General features: G+C 42.8%; 1 long non-coding RNA gene across 8 annotated transcripts in view; it reads right to left on the bottom strand.

Annotated features, from left to right (window-relative positions):
• The window catches only part of LOC307215942, a 576636-nt gene that overhangs the window by 200045 nt on the left and 351886 nt on the right, over nt 1-24705 (bottom strand). The gene's annotated exons all lie outside the window — the stretch shown is intronic.

Raw genomic sequence — 24705 nt, 5'->3', positions numbered from 1 at the left:
TGGCTCAAGTCACCTGTGGAAGCTGGCCATCTACCTCTGGCTCCTGTCCAGCTATGTGAGTCAAGGGGAAAGAGCAGGGCCTAGGTGGTGAGGGAGTTGGGAGACCGAATGCAGGGAACCCCGCTTCACAAACAGGGGGAGGATTTGATTTCATGAGTGTGTGTATGCCCTCCAATCCCTCTCCCCCCAACTTGTCCCGTATTTTGCCCAACCAAAGGTGGCAACTCCACCTCAGGCTGTGAAACAGGATGCGCTGCCCTGCCCTTGCTCTACCTAGCTTAGCCTGTTGGACCTAGTAGCTGTTAGTCTGGGAGTCTACCTGAGCTTGTCCTGAAACTATTATAAATTGAGAGGAGAAAGGTTGAAGAAGGAAGGATGAGCAACCTACAGGCCCTGAAGAAAGGGCTGAAATATTTATACTGAGAACAGTGAATTATCACTTGTCATAACTTATCAGATCCAGGACTGAAGGGCTGAGCAAAAAGCACTTAAGGGCAGAGAAGACCTGTAGCTATTGGATTTTTGTGTCTTCACCCCGATACAGCAAACACCCAAATAATAATACCATATGCCATACATAAGGAAAATAAGCAGAAAAGCATCTATGCAAGCTTTACAATGAAAGGTGGAAAACACACTTGGGGCTGCAGCAGGAAGATGTGTGCTCTCTCTGCCCACTCTATCCCCTCAACTCTCAACTCACAGAGGGCAACGGTGTGAAAAGAGGAGCCTCTAGGATCCAGGGGAAAGCCCCAAGCATTTTGCAACACTGAAAAATGAGGGTTCCAAATCATGTGAAAAGCCTCCATGCATACTGGAGGCTTCCCTCTTGTGGGAGTCATACAGCTAAGGCAGAGGCTTGTAAATACTGAAGGGTGCCCCCTGACATTCCTCTGGGCAATGATTACCTTATAGGGAGAGGGGAGTGTCAAGCCTTGACCAGATGAGGTAACAGGAGACTTTGGAAAACGGCCATGCGGCTGGGAGAACAAAGGAGATAATAAAAAGTTGCCGGAGGAGAAAGACTGAAAGGAGCTCCCCTCCAGTATTATGAAAATACTCGCTGCCTCATTGTGTCTTCTTTCTATGCTATGCTAAACCACTTGACTGGCTGGCTCCGACAAGTGGTGCCCTCTCTGAGGCTCAATTAAAAGAAGAAAACTTAAAAGAAAAGAGGCTGACTAAAGAAAGCAGTTGAGACGGACTTCAAAGGCTAAAGGAAGCAGTGGGAGGCTGACTTCAAACTTCAAAGGAAACCGTAAGAGGCTTCTCGATCATCGACTCATCGCGCCCGGAAAGGGTTACACAGCGCTGATTTCATCTACGGATCCATGGTGAGTCGATCCCTATTATATTGATTTTAGAAATATGGGCAATTCCCTGTCATCTCCGCAACAGAATTTTTTAAAAGACTTACAATTTCTCCTCTCCTCCAACAAATTGGAAGTTCCTGAGGGTGATTTGATACAGCTCATTCTGGCCATTGATGAGCATTGTCCTTGGTTTCCAGCAGAGGGCACATGGGAACTAACACAATGGGATAAGATTGGAGCACATTTTCATGGACATCCCAGTTTTGGTGTTCGAATTTTAAATGCATGGTGCAAGATTCGTTATGCTATGGGCTCTTTATCACCAAAAAATATCTCCATGGCTACATTGCCAAAACAACCTTCAGCTTCATTAATTCAGCATGCTGTTATGCCATGTGTTCCAGCACTTGTTTTGCCAGCAGCCCCAGACCCCAAACCTCCAGATTACAGTGCCTCACCAGAGGACCCAATCCTGCAAAAATACAGTGGTCTGGCTGGAAATGACCCTGCTCTTTCAGCGGCAGAACAAGCTACCCCCTTTCAACGTGCAGTACTTGCCTGTTCCTTATCACAGGATACCATGGCATTCCCTGTTATCGTGCCCCCTGCTGGTGTTCCAGCAGGAACTCAAGCCCAGCACCAACCTTTTGACTTTAAAATCTTGAAAGAGCTTCAGTTGTCAGTTAGGACAAATGGACTGCAAGCCCCATTTACACAAGCTCTTTTGGAAGCCACATTAGCCCAGCTATTGGTTCCAGATGACATCAAGCTTTTGGCACGTACAGTGTTACCCCCACCAGCAGATGTATTGTTTGCCCATGAATGGGAAATCGCCTGTCGTGCTTATGCTCCTGCTTTACTGCAACAAGCAAGAGGGAATAATCCTAATCTTACCCTCGCAGATGTGATGGATGCTATGATGGGGCGTGGGCCGTTTGCTCAGGCTTCAGTGCAAGCCACACTGCTGCAGATCTTATTGAGGGATAATGCTCTTGCTGCTCAACAAGCAATGAGAAAAATCCCGGAACCCACCAGTATCCAGTCTAGGTGGGGTTCAATCAGACAAGAACCTAGAGAATCATATTCTTCCTTTATGGACAGGCTGATTACAGCAGTGAGTAGACAAATTGAAAATCCTGAAGCCAAACAAATAATTATCAAACAATTGGCCTTTGAAAATGCAAATGAGGATTGTAAGGTTGCGTTGCGCCCGATAATACGCAATCCTGCCACAGACACAGCAGCTATGCTTCACATTTGTCAGTCTGTAGGTACAGCAGCTCATCTGCTGGTGGCAGCGCAAAATAAAAACCAGCCTGTAGCCACCGATACAACGTTTCCAGCGTGGCAAACCAAGATCACCGATACCTCAGTGTGGGTAGAGTGGCCTCCACCAAAAGAAAAATCCGCAGCAATGGCACCATCTCGTTTCTGAACAGCTTATTTCTGAACAATTGACTTTCGGCCACATTGAACCACTTTCATCCCACTGGCCCCAGCAGACAGGAACGGTTTGCTTTTACATTGCCAATATATAACAATCTGCAGCCCACCCAGCGATATCAGTGGGTTGTCCTGTCTCACAGCATGCAGAACTCCCCTACACTTTGTTAGCATTTTGTGGATGAAGCATCGAAACCTTTCTGCATGCGCCACCTAGATGTGCTACACACGAACTGCATCTGGCAGTGTTTGCCTTCCTCACCATTTGCCTTGCCATCCTTTCCTGCACCGTTATACAAGGAAGAGGAGCAGACGACACAGTCCAGTTGAAACCACCATATTTCACCTTATCAGCTGGCAAGCCGCAGTCATCAGAATCCTACTCTGGCTGGCAGCATCCACGGCTCAGCCACTCTCGAACTATAAGAACTGTGTTGTTGAATAAGACTTTTAGGGGAGAAAATTATCATAAAATATGGAGGGATAATATTTTTGTACAAGATATGATTATGTTAACCAGTTTATTGCATGTTTCTAGATGCTGGCCGTGTATGCATTTGGTATGCACATGCCCCCTTTTGCCAGCCACTCAGGCATAATGCTTCATGGTGTGCCTATTAATGGATCTTTTCAATTTACAAATGTTATATCACCTAACCAAACTTTTTGGCCTCCAGTACAATTGACCCTCCATGAGCCTGCCCCCATTTGTTTTCAAATTAGAGAGGGGAAAGAATCATGGGGCATATATCCAAACTGTCAATATACATTGAAATTCATGTTTAATAGCTCTTGTTCTCTTACAGGAACATACAGTGACCAATCTCAGTGCTGTAGGAGTGATACAAGTGCATGGCTATAAATTGGAAAGGAAGCCTACCATGCAGCTTGGAATCAGAATTCTTATATTCTTGGCTTCCGGATGGAAGTTGGCTTCGACATTTATTAATTTTAGTGATCATTATAGTAGTTATTTGCATTATTTTGTGTTGCTGTATTCAATGTATTCCTTCCTTAATCTCTATATGTACTGCATGGTTCTCCAGTCCGCGGCCCGCTTCCGGTTTCACAAGAGTTGCTTATCGCACTCGATATAATCGTATTGGAACGGACAATTATGACTGATTAATAAAATAAAGAAAGAGGGCATGTGGGAGTCATACAGCTAAGGCAGAGGCTTGTAAATACTGCAGGGTGCCCCCTGACATTCCTCTGGGCAATGATTACCTTATAGGGAGAGGGGAGTGTCAAGCCTTGACCAGATGAGGTAACAGGAGACTTTGGAAAACGGCCATGCGGCTGGGAGAACAAAGGAGATAATAAAAAGTTGCCGGAGGAGAAAGACTGAAAGGAGCTGCCCTCCAGTATTATGAAAATACTCGCTGCCTCATTGTGTCTTCTTTCTATGCTATGCTAAACCACTTGACTGGCTGGCTCCGACACCCTCTTCACTGCCCCCCTCCGCAAGTTGAAGGAGATAGGAACAATGGTACAGGAAGCAAAGCTAGTGCCCTCATTCCTGCCCCCATCTGTTTATTTTCTACACTTCACTGTACAGCCTGCATAGGGCTCAAAAAAGGAGAAAAGGGAAAGCTTACAACATTTCAAGGTCTGCTGTGGATAAAGTAGAGAGACGGGGGGCAGGGGGAATCCTCTCACAATATAAGAACTTGGGGTCATTCAATTAAATTGATTGGCAGCAGACTCAGGACAGAGAAGAGAAAAGCACTTCCCCACAGAATCTATAATTAACTTGTGGAATTAATTCCCATAAGATATAGTGATGGTCATTTGGCCTAGACGAATATACAAGGAGGTTAAAGAAATTGTGGAAAATAGGTTTGTCAATTGCTGTTATCCACCCCTCATTGCATAATGGATCCTGCATTTATGTTGCTGTGCAACTTGCTACCTCATAGCTAGCATCCTATATTGCACCAAATGATCAAAAAGTAATCTGGAAATAGCAATATCCTCATTCTAAACCTGATTTAGCAGCAGAAGCATGATATGCCTTCCCCACATGTTTAACGCACTAGCCTTCTTGCAGATAGGGTGCCAAGCACATGCCTGATCAGACAAGACAGTAAATATATGGGGGGGGGGGCATATTGAAAACAGTTAAAAACATCTAAACACATTTTAAAACTTCACCTATTCTTCCAGCAAAAAACATTTCAAGGTTGTCAATAGAATCTGTATATATAGTATATTTACAGTATCTGTAATTCCTCTGAAAGTCAATGAGGGAGACAGATGCTCCTTGTCAGGGAGGGCATTCCACAAATGGGGAACCACCACTGACAAGGCCCATAATCACTGAGCGGGCAGCACCTGCCAATGGTACAGCTTGAGAAGGTTGATATGTAAGTGCAGGAGGCAGGAAAAGTTGGTGGAACAGCTACACTTTTGAAATTTCAGTGTTTTTAAACCATACAAAATTAATTGAGTACTCCAATGCTAGCTTTTCAAAGGGGAGATACATAGACAGCATGGTGGTGGTGTTTTGAACCCCCCCCCCAAAAAAAGAATGCTCCTTAAACAACAAGCATTCAGAAGTGATGGCAGGGTATAGGCTTGTTCTTTTTCAATACTGTCAGGGGACTGCCATCGGAACAGGGAAGGGAGGCAGGGGGGCCACTGGGATACAGAGAGCCTCCGAAACTCCTGAGGAGCAGTTACTCTTTCAGTGATGGGAAAAGCCACACCTCCAGTGGAGAAGAGAGGGAAGGGTCCAGCCAAGCGAGGAAAGGGCTCAAGGATGCTGCTGAGAGCCCCAGCGCCTTACCTCGCTAGGCCGGCCAGAAGGGACGCACGCCACTTCCATCACCCAGCTTGTGCAGAGGGGTGAAACGCGAGGAGGGGAGGAGGCGGCTTGGGGTGTCAAAGTTCTTATATTGGGGGAGAAGCCGGAAGGGGCCACTCCCAGATTCTGCAAGTGACCAAGACGGACATGAACTTTGTAGATCTGCACTGTAAATAGTTTGCACAATAAAACTTGTAAAAGACAGGTCAGAGTCCTGCCTGGTTACTCACGAGCAACCACCAGCAGCATCTGACAAATACTTTCATTTCTCTCTATTCCATAACAGTCATTCCTGCCTTTTGTTTGTACTCCTGATTGCCACTGCAGTTCTGGTGTATTATAGCACAATCCACATGATCATACAAGAACACCAACAGATTTACACTTCTCATTTCCAAAGGAGAAGCAATCATTACTGTTCTTTAAATTCAAACTCAAAAGGCTTCTTCTTAAGCAATAAAAAAACTAATTAAAACATGAGAAATAGGAGGACAAAAAAGGTAAACATGGTATATAGTATGTTGGAATTTGCTATAGTGATTAGTAGGCAGTTAAACAAATACAAAGTAATTATAACAGCAAATCTGTTCTTCACTGTGTATATCCTTACATACTATAAATAAAAAGCACCATAGAATGTAATTGAAATCAAATGGGGGGAGGCAGGTGAATGGTCGAATGAGTACAAATACGCAAATGCTATAGTGTAGCCTTTATGAATATAGAACTATTGTAAACTACTGCAGTCATTTCGTTGGAAATGATTGAGAAAAAGTGACAGGGGGAATGAGAAAACACATGGTTGGCACAATTTCTCTTCTGTTTAAGCAGGTGATCTTAGCCTGTTTCTCCAGATGTTGTTGTACTATAACTCCCATCATCCTTGACCTTTGCTCATGTGACATGGGGCTAATGGGAATCATAGTCCAGCAAAATCTGGAGGGCTATAGATTCCTAACCACATGTTTAAGACGAGAGAGTAGGCTGGAAAGCCTACCCTAGGCAATGAGATTGTAGGATGCATTGGTCTGTGGGACTTAGCAGAAATTGGTGCATCTTGAAAGCCTTCTGAGCAGCAGGAACTGGGGTACATGGAAAGCTGGTAGTTTAGCCCAAATTTCATGGAGATAGCAATCTCCGCAGGTAAAGGAGAGCATAGAACTCAGAAATGTATTGTGGCCAACAAGAGAATTGGTCAAAGGGGCCTAGAAGTGTTGATTCACTAAACATAAAGCAAGGTTGCCCAAACATTGCCCATTAAAGGTTAAAGCTCAACAGGGCTATTATGTATTATCAGCAAGTCTAACCTCACCCTCAACAAAGCAGTATCATAGCTTGTAGCCCAAGTGACAATGAGTATCATCTGTCAATCTACCAGGGAAGGGTCCCAGATATACACAACATCAGCCACCCCAGGCATTAGAGTGGGCAAAATTTTGCATTCTCTGTTAAAAAAATTCTATACCACCCTTCAATTATACATTTTCAGGGTGGTTTACAACAGTATTATTCCAAGAATCCATGTCAAAATACAGTGGTGCCTCGCAAGACGAAATTAATCCGTTCCATGAGGCTCTTCGTATAGTGGTTTTTTCGTCTTGCGAAGCAAGCCCATTGACAGTTTAGCAGATTAGCGCTATTAGCGGTTTAGCGGCTTTTAGCGATCAGCTGTTAAGCGGCTTATCAGCAGATCAGCTGATAAGCGGCTTAGCGCCTTAGGAAAAGGGGGGGGGGGAAACCTGCAGGAACTCGCAAGACATTTTCGTCTTGCGAAGCAAGCCCATAGGGAAATTCGTTTTGCGAAGCGCCTCCAAAACGGAAAACCCTTTCGTCTAGCGGGTTTTCCGTCTTGCGAGGCATTCGTCTTGCGGGGCACCACTGTATTTTATGAGTACATATTATTTACAGGACTATAATTACACCCGCACATGGATGAAAAAAGCTGCATCTATAGATGAATCGGGGTGCCAACGTGGGCCCACTGGCACCTGCGCCACAACGTCATCATCGCGCTGCAGAAATGCTTCCAAGGCCTGGCAGGGCCTTGGAGATCACATCTGAGGCCTCACAAGACCTCCAACATGACCAGAACCAACATGACCAGAAGCTGCATCGGAGGCCTAGTAGGGTCTCCGACATAGTCTCAGAGGTCGCCTCGGGCTCTGGCACAACTTTCAGTAGAAACGGGAAGTCACGTCAGAGCCTGCACTGTGAGCGCTGAGCACCCATATAAAATACCCTATAGTTGACGCCTATGAAGTCAATCTGGTGTACATTCCAGAATGTACTACAGTGGTACCTTGGGTTACAGATGCTTCAGGTTACAGACTCCGCTAACCCAGAAATAGTACCTCAGGTTAAGAACTTTGCTTCAGGATGAGAACAGAAATTGTGCGGTGGCGGCGCAGCGGCAGTGTTAGGCCCCCATTAGCTAAAGTGGTACCTCAAGTTAAGAACAGTTTCAGGTTAAGAACGGACCTCCAGAACGAATTAAGTTCTTAACCTGAGGTACCACTGTATAAGATATTAATGGGGCTCAACCCCAACAAATTAATTACTTATAATTGATCATATCGTAAGGTATTGTGGCTGAAACTGGCAACACTTGATAGAGGTCACCATCTTGCATCTTTAAATATCCAATCTGACTACTTGACATGGGGGCAGTTCCAAATAAGCTCATTTAATATGGTAGAAGCCATAACAATTTCCACTGTATTGGATTGAAACTATGCATGAACTATTTTGGCAATAATCTCAAAGTAAAGCATTACTCAGTTGCTCAACCTATGTCCTTTTTGCAAATAAAATCATTTTACCACACCACTCAATTTACTTTTTGGACTCTTTGTGTTGCTGTGAATATTAATTTGAGTGGCAAATTGGCTCTGCTCACATTATTATATTTAGTAGTAGTAATTGACCTTATCAAATCCTGATTGCACCATCCAGATTGAGTGGGTGGGTGCGAGAAAAAGAAATTAATGAGATAAGGTGGACTTTTGAAGAGTTTCTGCATGATAGGGTGGTGATGGACAGCTTTCAGAGCTATTATGAAAACCTTGGTTGGCATTTTCAAAAATAGCCGTTACCAAGGTGTTCCTAAACTGGGGTTGATGGGAGGTGGAGCCAAACAACATTTGAAGACCAAAGTTTTCCATCCCCAGAGTATAAAATAAAGGCATTTCATTTGTGTTTTCCAAATCTGACAAATGTACCTGTGGTCTTATAATAAAGAGAACTGTATTAGGTTAGCTTTGACACTGAAAACCTGTGCTTTCTACAGGAGATAAAACAGAATGCATTTTCTATAAATGGATTCTAAATCACTGACAACCTTTTAACTGAAGTGATTCAATGCAGGGGAGACAAACTCAGAGTCCCATCAATTCTAGTAGCTGAGGGATTGATACTTGTCAACTTCAATGCCTCCTTAATTTTTACTACCTCTATAAATGGTTGCAAACTCATGTGCTCCTTTTAGCAACACTATTCAAAAATGATGTACTCCTCATTATCTGTCTGAGCTCACAGAGAATAATCTATTTTCATTCACTGACAAGGTAAAGTCTCCATTCAGTTTCCAGGTCCTACAAGTGTTGTTTCTTAAGAATGTGGACAACAGCAAACATAATCTGTCAACATTTGCTAGTAAATTTAGGTGAGCATAGGAGACCCACTTTCTCAACTTCTTTTTTCCACACTCTTTAGTACTATGTATTTCTTTTTACTGAATTTAGGCTTATATACTTTCCTATCTAGCACTAAAGTACTCCAATACAGTGGGAAGCTTGGTGTGGTGTAGACACAGTGGCAGCACTAATCCAGTGTTCCTGACACTGTACATACACAATGCCAAGATCCCTACTACCTTGTCCTTCCTAAAGTTCAGCACTGGGAATACAGGAGAGCAACACAGCCCTGCTGGCAACTACTGCATCAGCATATGGAACTTTAATGCAATCACTAATTTCTTTTTAGGGCAATGGTTCTCAAACTTCTTTCTCTAGACCAGGGGTCCTCAAACTTTTTAAACAGAGGGCTGGTTCACTGTCCCTCAGAGACTGTTGGGGGCTGGACTATATTTTGAAAAAATATATGAATGAATTCCTATGTACACTGCACATATTTTATTTGTAGTGCACACAAAAACAGGAAAAACAATACAATATTTAAAATGAAGAATGATTTTAATCAACATTAACTTGGGCCTGCCTTTGGCTAACAAGATGGTCAATATCTGGTTCCATATTTGTCACTGCTAGTCATAGCAAGCAGTGTACAAAACAATGTACCAGCAATAATGACTACTAAACTAGGTCACATCATCTTAAAAAGCAGAGACATCTCCTTACCAACAAAGGTCCATATAGTTAAAGCCATGGTTTTCCCAGTAGTGATGTATGGAAGTGAGTGCTGGACCATAAAGAAGGCTGATCGCTGAAGAATTGATGCTTTTGAATTATGGTGCTGGAGGAGACTCTTGAGGGTCTGATGGACTGCAAGAAGATTAAACCTATCCATTCTTAAGGAAATCAGCCCTGAGTGCTCACTGGAAGGACAGATCGTGAAGCTGAGGCTCCAATACTTTGGCCACCTCATGAGAAGAGAAGACTCCCTGGAAAAGATCCTGATGTTGAGAAAGATGGAGGGCACAAGGAGAAGGGGACGACAGAGGACGAGATGGTTGGACAGTGTTCTCGAAGCTACAAACGTGAGTTTGACCAGACTGCGGGAGGCAGTGGAAGACAGGAGTGCCTGGCGTGCTCTGGTCCATGGGGTCACGAAGAGTCGGACATGACTAAACAACTAAACAACAACAACAAACTAGGTCACAACCTTGTTATGAGGGGTGATGGCCATTTCCTGTTTGTCTCTAGAAACACATGGTACTCACAGGTACACAGCCTCTAAAAATGGAGGTTCCATTTGGTTACCAGATGCCTATGTGGTGTCCACATTACATCTGACTTAAGAGCCCCTGCAGCCAGGCTCAGATCCACACATGAAGTTCACTGGGTGATCTCAGGCCAGTCTTTGAGCCTGAACTCTCTTACAGGGCTGTGGCAAGAATAAAACAGAATGGAGAGGAGAAAGAAGAAGAGCTATGTACCCTGAACTCCTTGAGAAAAGGGTAGGATTAAAATGACAGACAACTAAAAATTCTTCCAAGAATTTGTCTTGTTCTGATTCTACTTTAATTTTTTAAAAAACAAACCATCGCCAACACCACCATTAAAAGAAGAGCACAACTGGGCTTGACTTAATGTCAGCTGCGGAAAGACATCCTCACCTCTCCAGCTCCATCACTCTCAGCCCTCTTATCCTGCTCCTCCTAGGAACACCAGAAGAGCCCTTCTGGATCAGGCCAATGGCCCATCTAATCCAGCATCCTGTCTTCCCAGTGACCACTGCCTCCAACCCTCCTAATGCAGCTACATAAGAACATGAATCATTCCCCAAAATTTATTATAAATGAGCCTCTTACATATGTACCTTAAGTATGCATAAAAACCTCAATGAGTTTGATCGTCCTTGACTCTTCCTGCCACACTTGCCATCCTCTTATGCCTCACCACTGTGGCACGCCATTCCCTTTGAGAACTACTGCTTTAGGGGGGTGCATTTTCTCATTCTGGGTGATGTGTAAGTCACAACCGTGAGTCAAACATCTGTGCGACTGTTTCAGACACATACCACCAGTATTAATTTGCACTGCAGAAAAAATGTCATGCTAATAGCATTTGCTATTAACTTGTCCATAAAAGCCCTTTTTAATAATAAATTAGGGCTGAGAAGAATATTTGTCAGTTTATAATTTGTGCATTAGGCATTTCCCCTTTCAGCGAAGTAGAACTTCTACATTTTTCTAAAAGTGAAAACCAAAACTAATGCAAGACATACAGCTTATGGAAGCGGGTGGTACAGGCAAGGCGGAACGCAGCCCAGACATTTTGCAACAAGACGCAACATGTTAGTCACCCTTCCATCCCATTCCTCATACAGAAGCTGACTAGATTGGCAGGTAAATCTAACTTCAACACTAGGGATAGGACAGCATCATCTGGTGAAAATGAAAGCTGGTGACGCAAGGCAGGCCATGTGGCACACACAGCTCTGTCCTTCAACACCTCACAACTGCTCCCCAGCGCCCAATAATCTGCTGCCTGAAACTTAATCTTCACTATATGGACGGAGCTGGTCCTGGGTTCAGACTTACTCCAAAATGATTAGGCAACCTTCCTATCTTTAGACCTCAGGCAGCTGCGTAACCCTTCTGGTAGCTCCACAAGGACCCATTTTAGGAAAGTTCCTCCAGTCCCTCTGAGCTAGAGTTCAGTTGGCCTCCCTTTATATGTTTGACACAATCCTCCTCCTTTTCCATGTGGCCATCAACAACCACATCCCTGTCCCCCTGCTCCCATATAAGCACTCAGGAAAGCAGATACCTGGAGGCTTATCAAAGAACCACAAACAATGCATACTTCACAACATCTTGGACCCAGAAGACCACAAAAGACTACCTTTTTCATCCTTCGAAGAAGATAAAGGGTCAGTAGCTATTCTATCATCTGCTAAAGAGGCATTGTTAGTGGGCAAGATTTAAGCTCTTCAGAGTTGCCTCTAGCAAGGATTTAAACAAAAGCCAATACGTGCATTATTTTTATTTGCCTCCATATTCAACCAGCAAAATTGCATTATTTTTATTTTGCAATTATTTCTTGTTACTGAAGTTTAAAAAGGCTTGTCTCTAGGCCCAGTGCATGGGGTATTTACTGCATACTTAAGCCCCTTAATGAATGCAGATCCAACTGCTTTAAAATCTCAAACTTAGGCCGACAATTTATATTCCACATTACACTAAGCCATAATCTCGCTTAATAAAATAAAGTCCCTTTAAAATTATTATATGGTTTTATAACTTGTTTTAATCTAGTTTTATAACATATTTTAATCTATTAAAACAATTTATACAGTGATTCATGGTTGAACATAAAAATGATTACATACATATTCTGTTCGCAAATGATAATGCTGTCCAATGAGATCTAACTACATATCAAAAAGGAGGCATGTTTGACATTTAAAATAAGATCCACAATAAGCACTACTTATCATCATAAAGCAAGTTCTAAAACTATTGATAAAAGGATTAAGTTAGGAGGGGAAAAACAGCTTTACAACAATTCAGCCTGCATGCTACATGCTCCCTGTGGAGGAAAAAAACGGGTTGGTGTATTGAGATTACAGTAATCTGACCTCAGAAAGTTATTTCCCAGGACTAGAGATAAGTGTTGAACCTAGAGTGGTGAAGTCAAGCAGTCAGCCTGCTTTTTTAGAACATAAAAGCTGCCTCACTGGGCCAAAGCAAAAAGCTTACCGTATTTTTCGCCCTATAAGACACACATTCCCCCCTCCAAAAATGAAGGGGAAATGTGTGTGCATCCTATGGGGTGAATGCAAGCTTTTGCTGAAGCCTGGAGAGCGAGAGGCGTCGGTGCGCACCGACCCCTCTCGCTCTCCACGCTTCAGGAAGCTATCCGCAAGCCTTGTGCGCCCGGCGGGAGGTTCCACCGGGCGCGCAAGGCTTGAGGCGGCAGCCTGTTCTGTGGGCTGGGGTCGGGGGAAGCTCGGGCTTCCCCCGCCCCAGCCCCGTGGCTGGGGGGGGGGAAATATTTTTTTTTATTCATTTCCCCCCCAAAAAATGAGGTGCGTCCTATGGGCCAGTGCGCCTTATTGGGCGAAAAATACGGTATACTAGGGATGAGGAGCCTGTGGCTCAGGAGTAAAATGTGGTTGTCCATACCTTTCTGCCAACCTTCAAAACTCAATCTCTTGTGGCACAAGGGGTCAGTTTATCTGGCTCTTATCCAGAAAGTAGGTGGTTCAGGCCTACCCAGGGATGGTTGTGAGCAAGATTCCTGCATTGCAGGGAGTTGGACTAGATGACAATCAGATTTCTATAGTCCTGATAGCTGACCAGCCAGCTACTGCAGCCTGCCAGTAGCTGAATCAAAAGCTCCTGGCTCTTCCAGCCAGAAATGGTCACAGGAAGAAGAAGAAAAGTTTGGATTTAATATCCCGCTTTATCGTTACCCTAAGGAGTCTCAAAGCGGCTCTCCTTTCCCATCCTCCCCTACAACAAACACTATGTGAAGTGAGTGAGGCTGAGAGACTTCAGAAAAGCGTGACTAGCCCAAGGTCACTCAGCAGCAGCATGTGGCGGAGCGGGGACATGAACCTGGTTCACCAGATTATGTGTCTACTGCTCTTAGCCACTACACCACACTACACCATAGGACCCTCCTCTTCCTCCTCCTCCTCTTCTTCTTAGTGATGTAAACGCTTCAGGGACTCATAATGTCACCCTTTTTGATCTGGTGGCCAAAAAGATCAGAAAGAAGACCCTGGACAATATAGCAGTGAACTGTAAGAGAGACGCAGAGATCTAAATAGAGACCATTATGTGTGGCACGACACACCTTTTGCTTGTATTTATTCTTGACTCAGGTTTATCATGGCCAATGGCTAGTACAATAAAGTTACTTGGATTGGAAGTGGACTGTAGTCCATGAAAGCTTATGTTGCAATGATGTAATTATTTCCACATCATTCATTTCAATAAAATATCAAAACAATGTTAAAACAACAAAAACACACCATTAATTTGGAATTGGTTGTAAGCTGTAAATAAAACCCTAAAACCAAGAATGTTGTGATTGAATACCAGTCATATTAAATGGATTGCTACCTGTTCCAGACTTGGGAGAAGAATGCAAATAGCAGCAATTTTCACTTCCTTTTCTGGTGGAATTCTCCAACATTCCTAGTTCCCTTAGAAGTGCAGTGCTTGAGGAACAATCAAATGCACTTGTAATAGTGCACTTCTAATAAATGGTTCCAAGTTATAAATTTAGCAAGAGAAAAAGCAAGAGATGTTTCTACATTTTCTAAACTAAAATTGCTGATAGTTTTGTTTTATTTGTTGAGTGACTTGACAATCGACTGCATGAGGAGTTGTTACATCCTCCACAAGTGTCAGAAAGACCTTGTAAAATATATCCATTGACTTGTCTGGCAAAAGCCTATTTAGTGATAAATGATTTGTATCTAGCCTCCTTTGAAATGACGCTCTCCCTATGCATCAGGAGTTAAAACAGTGATCTATCACTGAGGCAGTGGAAAAAAATCTATTTAAAACAAGACAATGAATTCTTGATCAAATGTTATCTCATAAATGGTTCTTAACCATACTACAATATATGCAGAAACTTCTTGCAAATCTTTAGGGATCTGAATACATTATAGGCACTTCCAAAATTACTAAGATGAGACCAGAGAGAAAAATCATTCATACTGTTAATACTGTGGTCAAAGGCAAGAGGAAGATGATCAGCGAATGACCTTTCATTGTCTCACCTCTGCCTCTATAGAACAGAGAAAAATTGAGAAAGAAATCAATTGGTGACATCTAGTGATGTCTGCCTGCCTGCCTGCATAGTGAAAATCTACTTGCACAACAAGACTTATCTTTCCTCTCCTCCTCCTTACAATACCCCCCACCCACCAATGCAAAATCTACTCTGGAGCATCCCCCAACTTTATGGGGCAGAATTTCTGAGCAACTGCAGGAGGAGAGCAGATGGGAGGAGAGACAGGAGGAGAGGAAGAAGAAGCCTCATTACATGTGAAGATGCTTGTGTGGCATTCAAACGGAGCCCCCGCTCGTCTCTCAGACTATTGACCTGTACACCACTAATCTGCTGCCGCCAACCAGGTTCTCCCCGGTAAAACACTTAGTCCCAGTCGGGTTCTCAAGTTAACAACAAAGATTGTCGTTTATTGCAAACACAAATAAACTTTAAATGCATTCGAAACACTGCTACCCTTTACCCTCCTAGTCTTATTTTAACCTGTCTCTAACTCTTCTACCTCCCCTCAGACAAGAACCAACTGCACTCACTGTCTCTCTATTTCCATCTGTCTTCCAACTGCTTTCCCAACTGCTCTTTCCCCCAACTGCTTTTTCCCAACTGTTTTTTCCCAGCTGACTAAACCTCTGGCTAAACCTTTTAAAAACAGATAGGCTCCGCCTCTGGCTTTTCTTTTGGTCTACCTAATAATATTTCTCTCCCCCTGTACAGACATTTCCAAAAGAACGGGCAAACGCCACTTCCCTCCCCCCTTAAAGGAATTTGATCAGGAGGGATAACTGAACAGAGTTAAACTGCATTAGACGTTTAAAGCAAATAAACATATTTATACTTACGTTATACATTTAACTTCCCATACTCTCTAGTACAACAATTGCCTATTGGCAAAACATTCAATTATACAGAGGTTCTGGTACATTTTAGGCAACTCAGTTATCTACAGGAAAAATTATTAACTGCCCATGGTTAACCTTCATCATCGGGTCTTCTTGATAAAGCATTGACCACAATGTTCAGGGACCCTTTCACGCTTCTTATGGTGATATTGAAGTTCTGCGGCAACAGGGCCCACCTCATCAGTTTGCTATTGGTTCTCATTGTCCTTAAGCAAAGCAAGGGTGAATGATCAGTGCACAGTATAAATTTCCGGCCCCAGATGTATGGCTTCAACTTCTGTAGGGACCAGACGATAGCAAAACATACCTATTGTGGAAAGGTGTTTCTCTCTGGGTAGCAATTTTTGCTGACATACGTGATCGGATGCAGGTTGTCTTCCTCTCCCGGTTGACACAACATGGCTCTGATCCCGGCATTCGATGCATCTGTAAAGATGGTGAACTCTAGGTCATGGTTCGGTGCGATGAGGACTGGTCCGGTAGTCAAGGAATTCTTTAGCACATCAAATGACTGCTGGCACGCTGATGTCCCCTCAACACTCTCCGGTTCTTTCTTGCATGTCAGGTCGGTCAGTGGTGCAGCTAGTTCACTGAACTTAGGGATAAATTTTCGATAATACCCTGCCAAACCTAGGAAGGCTCTCACTTTCTTTTTTGACGTAGGGGTAGGACAGTTCGTAATTGCTTCTACCTTGGTTTCTGAAGGTTTTATTATTCCTCCACGCACCATATGTCCAAGGTACTTGATTTCTGAGTCCCCAATCTGACATTTACTAGCCTTAATGGTCAAGCCCGTCTCTTTAATTCTTTGTAGCACTAACTCAAGGTGTTCTTTATGTTCGGACCAGGTCTGACTAAAAATGGCAATAACATCCAGGTAAGCTACTGTGAACTCCCTTAATCCATGCAGGATCCCATCCACTAGCCTTTGAAAGGTCGCTGGCGCATTTTTTAGTCCAAAGGCCATCACCTTAAATTCATATAATCCTAGGGGACTTCTAAAGGCAGTCTTTTCCTGGTCCCCAGGATACATTTTTACTTGATAATAGCCTTTTGTCATGTCTAGAAAGGTAATGAAATGGCACCTGCCTATGGTCTCAATTAGGTCATCTAAGCGAGGCATTGGATAGGCGTTCGCCTTAGTGATATGATTTAACTTTCGGTAGTCAACAAAAAATCTTATAGAGCCATCAGGTTTGTCTACCAGCACTACTGGCGCTGCCCGGGGACTGTCTGAGGGGGTTATGATCCCTACCTTCAGCATCTCCTGAACCTCGTTGTGGATTTGTACAGACATTTCCAAAAGAACGGGCAAACGCCACATCTTGCTATGCTAGATTGCACCCATTGATGCTACAAGGGAAGAGAACAGCAACTTTAAAATAAAGAGGAAATGATGGGGCATCGTTCTCACTAGAAGCAGAGGTCGTGGAAAATCTATGCCCAAATTGCATCACACTTGTGACTGCATTTGAGGCTCCCATGATTACATATTCTTCCATGCCACCAAAAAAACCTCTACAAACCTCCAAAACTTGGCCTGCCAGAAGACATAATGCCAGGGAATCAAAAATAACATATTTGTGTTGTGTTGTATACACCCAGTATTTTAGTGAAGCCAAACCCTCAACTACAGGCTATGAAACTCGGGCAGTTGAGGCAAGCCTGGATATGTGCAGAGTTACCTGGGTACATTGAATGCATCAGGTTTAAACTGGGGCTTTGAAGGAAACAAAAGCACTTCAATAAGAGCTGCAAAATTTTACAGAAGCAATCAGGGCTGGCCTCACCATTCGACAGAAAGAAGGAGTCCCCTCCGAGAGCTGATTTCTGGCATCACAGAAGGGCAGCAAATTGTTAAATTATTTATTATTACTGCATTTTTACTGTGAAGCGCTTCAGAGATTTTTGGCCTCGGATGCCAAAATAACTTGGCCAGGCTTGGGTACGATGTGTCTTGACTGGGGGAGGTCACCATCTGCTGTTCCACCTTGGGCAGCAAGACCAGTCCTGGGCAATCCACATTCATCCTCAGAGCCTCCCTGAACCTTGCTCACCTCAGTTGCTCTGCCCTTTCAAACCCTTCTGTGGTACAGAGAGTATTCCGCTCCTCACAATGGCCAAGCTGCCAATGTTCTAAAAAGTTGCCTTACAGCTTCCCTGAATTGTGATGTACTAATCATCACATTCAGAGTCTGCTCACATAGCCATCTAGGTCAGTTTACCTGACTGCAATATCACAGAATGAATTCTGGTTCTGGAACATCAATGCAGACCTTCCTAAGTAGCCATGGTTAAACAGAAGTGGAATCCATTCCCTTTACTTCACATTAATAATATATATAAAAAACCTCTCAATGTGAACGACATCATTATATTTCTCCTCCACCTAACTAGCTTTCCCATTTGCTACATTTGAATGTCTCTGAACACTCTCTAAGCAGTCCATACATTGTTTTGCATTTAGTCAATTTACCCAGTATTTTTGAATTATTTTCAGAGAAGGTTAAGAAAGGTTCCCACACTGACAAAAACATTTTCTGGCTTGCTTTGTCTTTTGACAACTTCTAGCTTCTCTATGACCATAAGTTCCCACACCTTATCAATTCACAACACATACGTGGGTAAAATATCACCTTTCCAGAACCTTGCTACAACAAATTTGGCAGCTAACAACAGAAATACCAGACAAATATGCTCAGATATGTTTCTGTGTGAATTTTAAACAAAAGTAACTCTGATAAAGATAGCAAAAAACCTCAGTGAGTCAGTGGAAGCTCTTCTGTCGGACAAAGTGCCCCCCTATGAACCTCCAAAGCCATAGTACAGTCTTACTTCTGTCGCCCACAGAATCAAGAAAGTAGTCTTGAAGGGGATTCATATCCCTGCATCTTGTAAAGTAACATCTATAGATGTTAGTGATGTGAGAATACAGTCTACATGATTCTCCACTCATTTCCTTTCAGCTCATGCATGCTGAGAATTTCAGGACCACAGGAGAGAAGAGCTTTGAAGTTCTCTCCATTCCCAATGGGGAGCACTTGCTGCAAGGCTCAACCAATTTCTTTTTGCTCCCTGCTAGGAGCAGCTATAGAGGGACTGGGAACTAGAGACTTCTCTTTAGCCTTTCCTTCACTGAGCAGCTATAGTTTCAATGGCTCAGCGACAGCTCAGGAAAAGATAATAACCCTCTTGGGATATCGTACCTACTACCTAAATAGTAAGGCAATTACTGCATTCCAAGAGGGATTAGCAAAAGAACTCACTTACAGTTGAGTGAAAATTTAGTCCGACTGGACTGAAGCGTCACTGGGAATGAATTGACTGTCCTAGAAATCAGTCCTCCACAAAGAAATGGAGCAAGAGTCAAGTTTCATTAGGGTGAACGAATCCTCTGTGACAAGACTTGCATTTTAAACAGATTTGTGGTTAACAAATGGTAACACCTTTGGAATAAATTGGCCCCTTTGAACTTTGTAAGTGCAAACATCCATTCAGCCCTGCTTCTGCACCTAGCTTTTAAATCCACATACCTGTGGATGAACACTATATGCTTACCTTCTGGCTCAATTTGTATCCAGGCACAGGATCACCTGGAGAAAAGGTAATATGCAAATTACACCTAGCTGCCAAGCTTGAGTTTCTGCCACAAATAGATTTACACTACAGCAATTTTGGATCCTGCTGATAACAGTAACTCTGGTGAAAATGCATTAATAGAATACACGAAGTCTTAACATCTTACCTAGCAGTCTTGTATGATGAGAGTGGACTTCATAGTTTTGCCAAGACCTCTCCAATGTCATCTAGCCAGCACTTCAGTGTTATGAGTGAATGTACAGTAGGTAAAATGTTTGGCCAGAAGCACATAATATTTGGGGCCATTTTGTTCCTGTCAATTGCAACTGCTGCCTCCCTGACTTTTACAAGAGTTCACATTCATCCATCCACAATAGCTCTCACTATCATGATGCAAAGTGTCTTTCTAGTATATTAATATTGTGGGCCCAGGTGCAATGAACCCTGGTTCCCTGGGAGCTGATGGCATGTACATTCCAATAATGACAGGGCAACAGTTTTGGTTTGCAATGGCTACAACTTTTATTGATTACAGACGTAAGTTGGCTTTGGAATAGGTGTTGGGTTTGTATCCCAAATCAGCCTAGCCTGAATGCTGGCTGATTGTTCCCTTAGGGCCAATTCTAGGTTAAAGGACCCCCCCCCCCATGCAGATAAATTGGGGCAAACCCATCAACCCACCACTTGAGGAAGTTTTCTGGTCCATTAGTCCCCATCTGGGTCTTTCGCCATGGACCCCTTTACCAGGACCCCTTTGTTCCAGTTTAGACCAACCCAATGCCTTTTCCACCAATACAGTGGTGCCTCGCAAGACGAAATTAATCCGTTCTGTGAGGCTCTTCGTATAGCGGTTTCTTCATCTTGCGAAGCAAGCCCATTGACAGCTTAGCGGATTAGCGCTATTAGCGGTTTAGCGGCTTTTAGCGGATCAGCTGATAAGCGGCTTATCAGCGGATCAGCTGATAAGCGGTTTAGCGGCTTAGGAAAAGGGGGGGAAAGGGGGGAAAAACCCGCAGGAACTCGCAAGACATTTCGTCTTGCGAAGCAAGCCCATAGGGAAATTCGTTTTGCGAAGCGCCTCCAAAATGGAAAACCCTTTCGTCTAGCGGGTTTTCCGTCTTGCGAGGCGTTCGTCTTGTGGGGCACCACTGCATATACAGGGTGGGCAGATGGGATAACCGTTGCAGACTGTGCTGCCCACTCCCAATGCAACAGGAATATAAGGCATGGAGGCAGTTCTGAGTGGAGACAGTCTTCGTCAGGTCTGTCTCAACACTTGTGCTCCCTACTTTGGCTGTGATTGGCAGTTTTAAATTTCAAATTTGGGCAGAAAACCCCAGAAGACCCTACAACTGACTGAGGCTGAAGATGCCACTGGTGATCGCATGGGTGAAAATCCCCACCCCTGGGGTCCCCCACAGCCACACTAAGCTACAATCACCACTGCTGCTGATTATACTGTAAATGGTCTTTTTCAATCAAACAAGGTCCTGTATCACATGGCATTTGGTAATATCGTAGAAGCATACCTTGACTCTCATCTAGACAGCTGAAGTCCTGATACATTCTAGGGCAATTACAGTGATTTTGCCAGTGGGGAAAAAAATATCTTTCTTAAGTTCATTAGTAACAATGACTGGGTGCCAATTTCAAATAAATATTGAATAGATGCCAATAGCAAATAAAAATTAGGCAAGCCTGGCAATTTCAAAGTTTTCAGCTTTGTTTACTAAATACAAGTAAAATCAGTACACTAAATTAGATCACTCTCTAGGGCATCAGGAATTTTTCTGGTACATACTAAAAAATTCTCTGGTGCAAATTACCCTGTGCCAAGTAGCCTAATTTGCCTAGGGACATTTTCCAATTCAATGTTTTCCAGAAAATCAAAATAATTGAAAAATGATCCATAACATGCAGCTTTTTACATACATGGCACAACAGACAAGTTTTGAACACTATTGGTCTGTAACTACCTGGTTCATAGCTCACATGCTATATATAGCAGAGACCCAGGCCCACATGTAACACGTCTGAACTAGATCAAAGATGTGATAAACAAACACCTTTCCCTCATCTTTCCCAAGTCATAAGAATACATGAAGAGCTGCTGCATCAGGCAAAAGGCCCATCTAGTCCAGTATCCTGTTCTCACAGCAGCTAACCAGATTCCTGTAGGAAGTCTTCAAACAGAACCCGAGCACAACAATACTCTCCCCACCTGTGATTGCGAGGAACTGGTAGCCAGAGGCATCTTGCCTCCATCAGTGGAAGTAGAGCATAGCCATCATGGCTAGTAGCCATGGAAAGCCTTATCCCCCATGAATTTGTCTATTCCTTTTTTGAAGCCATCCAAGTTCACTCTAGTCCCCTGAACTATTTTTAGAGATTTATCTCCTACTTCTTGGATCAACTAAATTAGGGGACCTATGGTCCTACAAATGTGGTTGGATTCCAACTCCCATCAACCCTAACTATCATGGGCAGAGATGGAAGTTGTAGTCCAGCAACATGGGGCAGGACACAAGTTGACCACTGAACTAAATGATCCCCATCCTACTACATCTAGACTCCTTTTATCCTCATCCAGTAGCACTGGAATCAGGCAAGCAAATATCAAGACGTATTATTATTTTGTTGGAAAGTGATGTCCATACCACTGAGTTTCTTCTGTTGTTCCTAACAATGCTACCTAAAATTCACTGTAAGAACTGACACTGAGGTTAATGTAATTTGAGAGTACAAAACTGCATCTCTGGAGTTGCTAACAAAATTTCACATGAAATTGATTTTGAGGCAATATGGGAATGCCTTCTCATACAAAACATTTGAGAACCTGTGGAGCTAGACCCTTTAAACTTTCTTAAATATTATGTGAAACTGGGTTTAATTTAAAATTTTACTCACTTGCAAACTTTCTGACCTAGAAACATAAATGAACAGACATCCCAGACACTCTGTGGAATTAAGTCAGCAGGAAAGCATGCTTATCTCTAGCCTCTGCCCCTAAATTGTGTGATGTCCTAACATTTGTATGTTTTCTTTGAATATATGGAATGTAGACTATGGAAGTTGGATAAATGCTGAAGAAAGTTCTTCTAGCTTCATTACTCGACTTCCAGCTTATCACACTACGTCTGAGTCAGCAAATAGGTATATGGGACTGGTATACTCAGAATAGTAATAGGAACTGTATGATTTATTCTACAGACACACACTTTTGATTTGCATAACTTCCTAAACTGTGGACGTAGAGGGCATATAACAGTATCCCATGCCCCCACCAGCAGAAAATGCAAAGCAATCAAGAAAAGAATTGGCAGCAGAGTTTAGTCTTCACAATAAAGTTTAGTGTTCCAACATCTGAGCAAAAATGCCCTTTTGTGGCATCACTAATACATTGTAGGTCAGGAAACAGAGGAGTAATAAACACATACACACACACATGGGCTTTAAATGAGCAGGTCTCCTTACTAGACCACAATCTATTTATTAAGCTTCCAGTTCAGCAAAAGGATCTGCTGAAACAACATGCCCACTACTTCAAGAGAAATATCTGCTTTATAAGAGCCCTTGGATTGTGGCTATCTGTGTATGATCACGCCCCCCACCCTCCCCTGAACAACCTATGGCACATGGCTTGGCAGCCTGCCTTTGAAAGTTACATTTGACAACCTAAGAGCAAGGATGACAAGATCTTTCAAAACTTTTTATCTTTATGTCTCCACTGATACTTTTCTACGGAGAAGGAGATATATCTGTAAGGTTTATACAACATGAAGCTTTTATTCTCCACTTTCAAGAGGTGACATTTTACTCTTTTCTCCCATCACAGTATACGGAAAAGAATTTCTTTACTCCATTATCTTTCATCATTGCTCACTGCAGTGTTACTGATGTGAACCTTTCAAAGTTGGGTTCCATCGCTAACGAGTAAGACATGAACTTCAAGTTGAATAGGCAGTCAGACAATTGAGCATATTTATTTATAATTATATTTTTACCCCACCTTTCTTCCAAGAGGAATCAAGGTTGTGTACATGGTTCGCCCCTTCCCATCTTTTCCTCACAACAACCCTGTGAAGTAGGCTAGTGCTAAGAGACAATGACTGGCTCAAGATCTCACCCAGTGAGACTTTTTGAGATAGATACACGTCAATGAAGTGTGATCGGCAATCAATATCAGATTACAAACCTGCCCACAATTTCAAGATGGGCCTGTGTGACAGTGCTTCCAACCATTATTTAATTCATCCTAAGAAAGCTTTCCCATAGGAACTTGCATCCCCCTTTGAGGCTAGCCAGAAAATAGATATCTTATCGAGCTAAACTGGTAAATCTTTCTGCAGAAAGAGACACTTTCAGATTGATTAATCCAGATGATTGTTCCAAATATTACTTCTTGCCTTCAACCACTATCTATTAATCTATGGTTCTCTCCAGGTTCTTAGTTTTCCTTGTGACCAATAAATATATTTTAGTGAGTACAGGGATTTTCTTTGTTTAAACAATACTAGTGTGAAAGGTGACACTGAAAGGGACCCAAAAGATAATCTGATCCAATCCTCCGCAATTCAGAAATGACAACTAAAGAATCCCTGACAGATGGTCATTCAACCTCTGTTTAAAGACATCTAAGGAAAGTAGTCCTTTCTGAAGTAGTCCATTCCACTATTGAACAGCACTTCCTCTTAGAAAGTTATTCCTAATGTTTAGCTGGAATCTCCTTTCTTGGTTCCAAATATAGATAATTGTTACAATGAACTGTATAGTGGATTATCTTTTGGATAAAATATGCAACAGGCTGCATCTGCTGCCTTTTCCCATCATTCTAAAAAATGTGTTGGAGGGCTCAGACCATTCATTTGGTACTTGATTCATTCTCTTTCCTGTCATACCTTCTGTCTACCCTAGTTCCTATTAAACAATGCTTCTCTGCCCACTTTCAGATGCGTCCAGCAAATTAACCTGGTTGTATCAGACTTCACCACTCTTCTTCGGAGAAGTAGGTTACCAGAAAGACTGAAAGACTTTAGTAATGTCACTGAAATTCACATTAACAGGATAAAAATACAAAAGTTTCCAATTTTCATTCTTTCTCATGCTTCAAATTGATATTATTTTGAGCACATATGCCAGTGTTCTGCTTTCATTGGCATACAAAGCCAACACAGGCTTAGAAATGGATTATTTTAAGTTTTGCATAAAACTTGGTTATTGAAATTGATTTGACA

This window comes from Podarcis cretensis (genome assembly GCF_951804945.1).
Source record: "Podarcis cretensis genome assembly, chromosome: 5".
Classification (NCBI taxonomy): domain Eukaryota; kingdom Metazoa; phylum Chordata; class Lepidosauria; order Squamata; family Lacertidae; genus Podarcis; species Podarcis cretensis.
The sequence above is the reverse complement of the archived record's forward strand: the minus strand, read 5'-3'. Positions and strand labels throughout refer to the sequence as shown.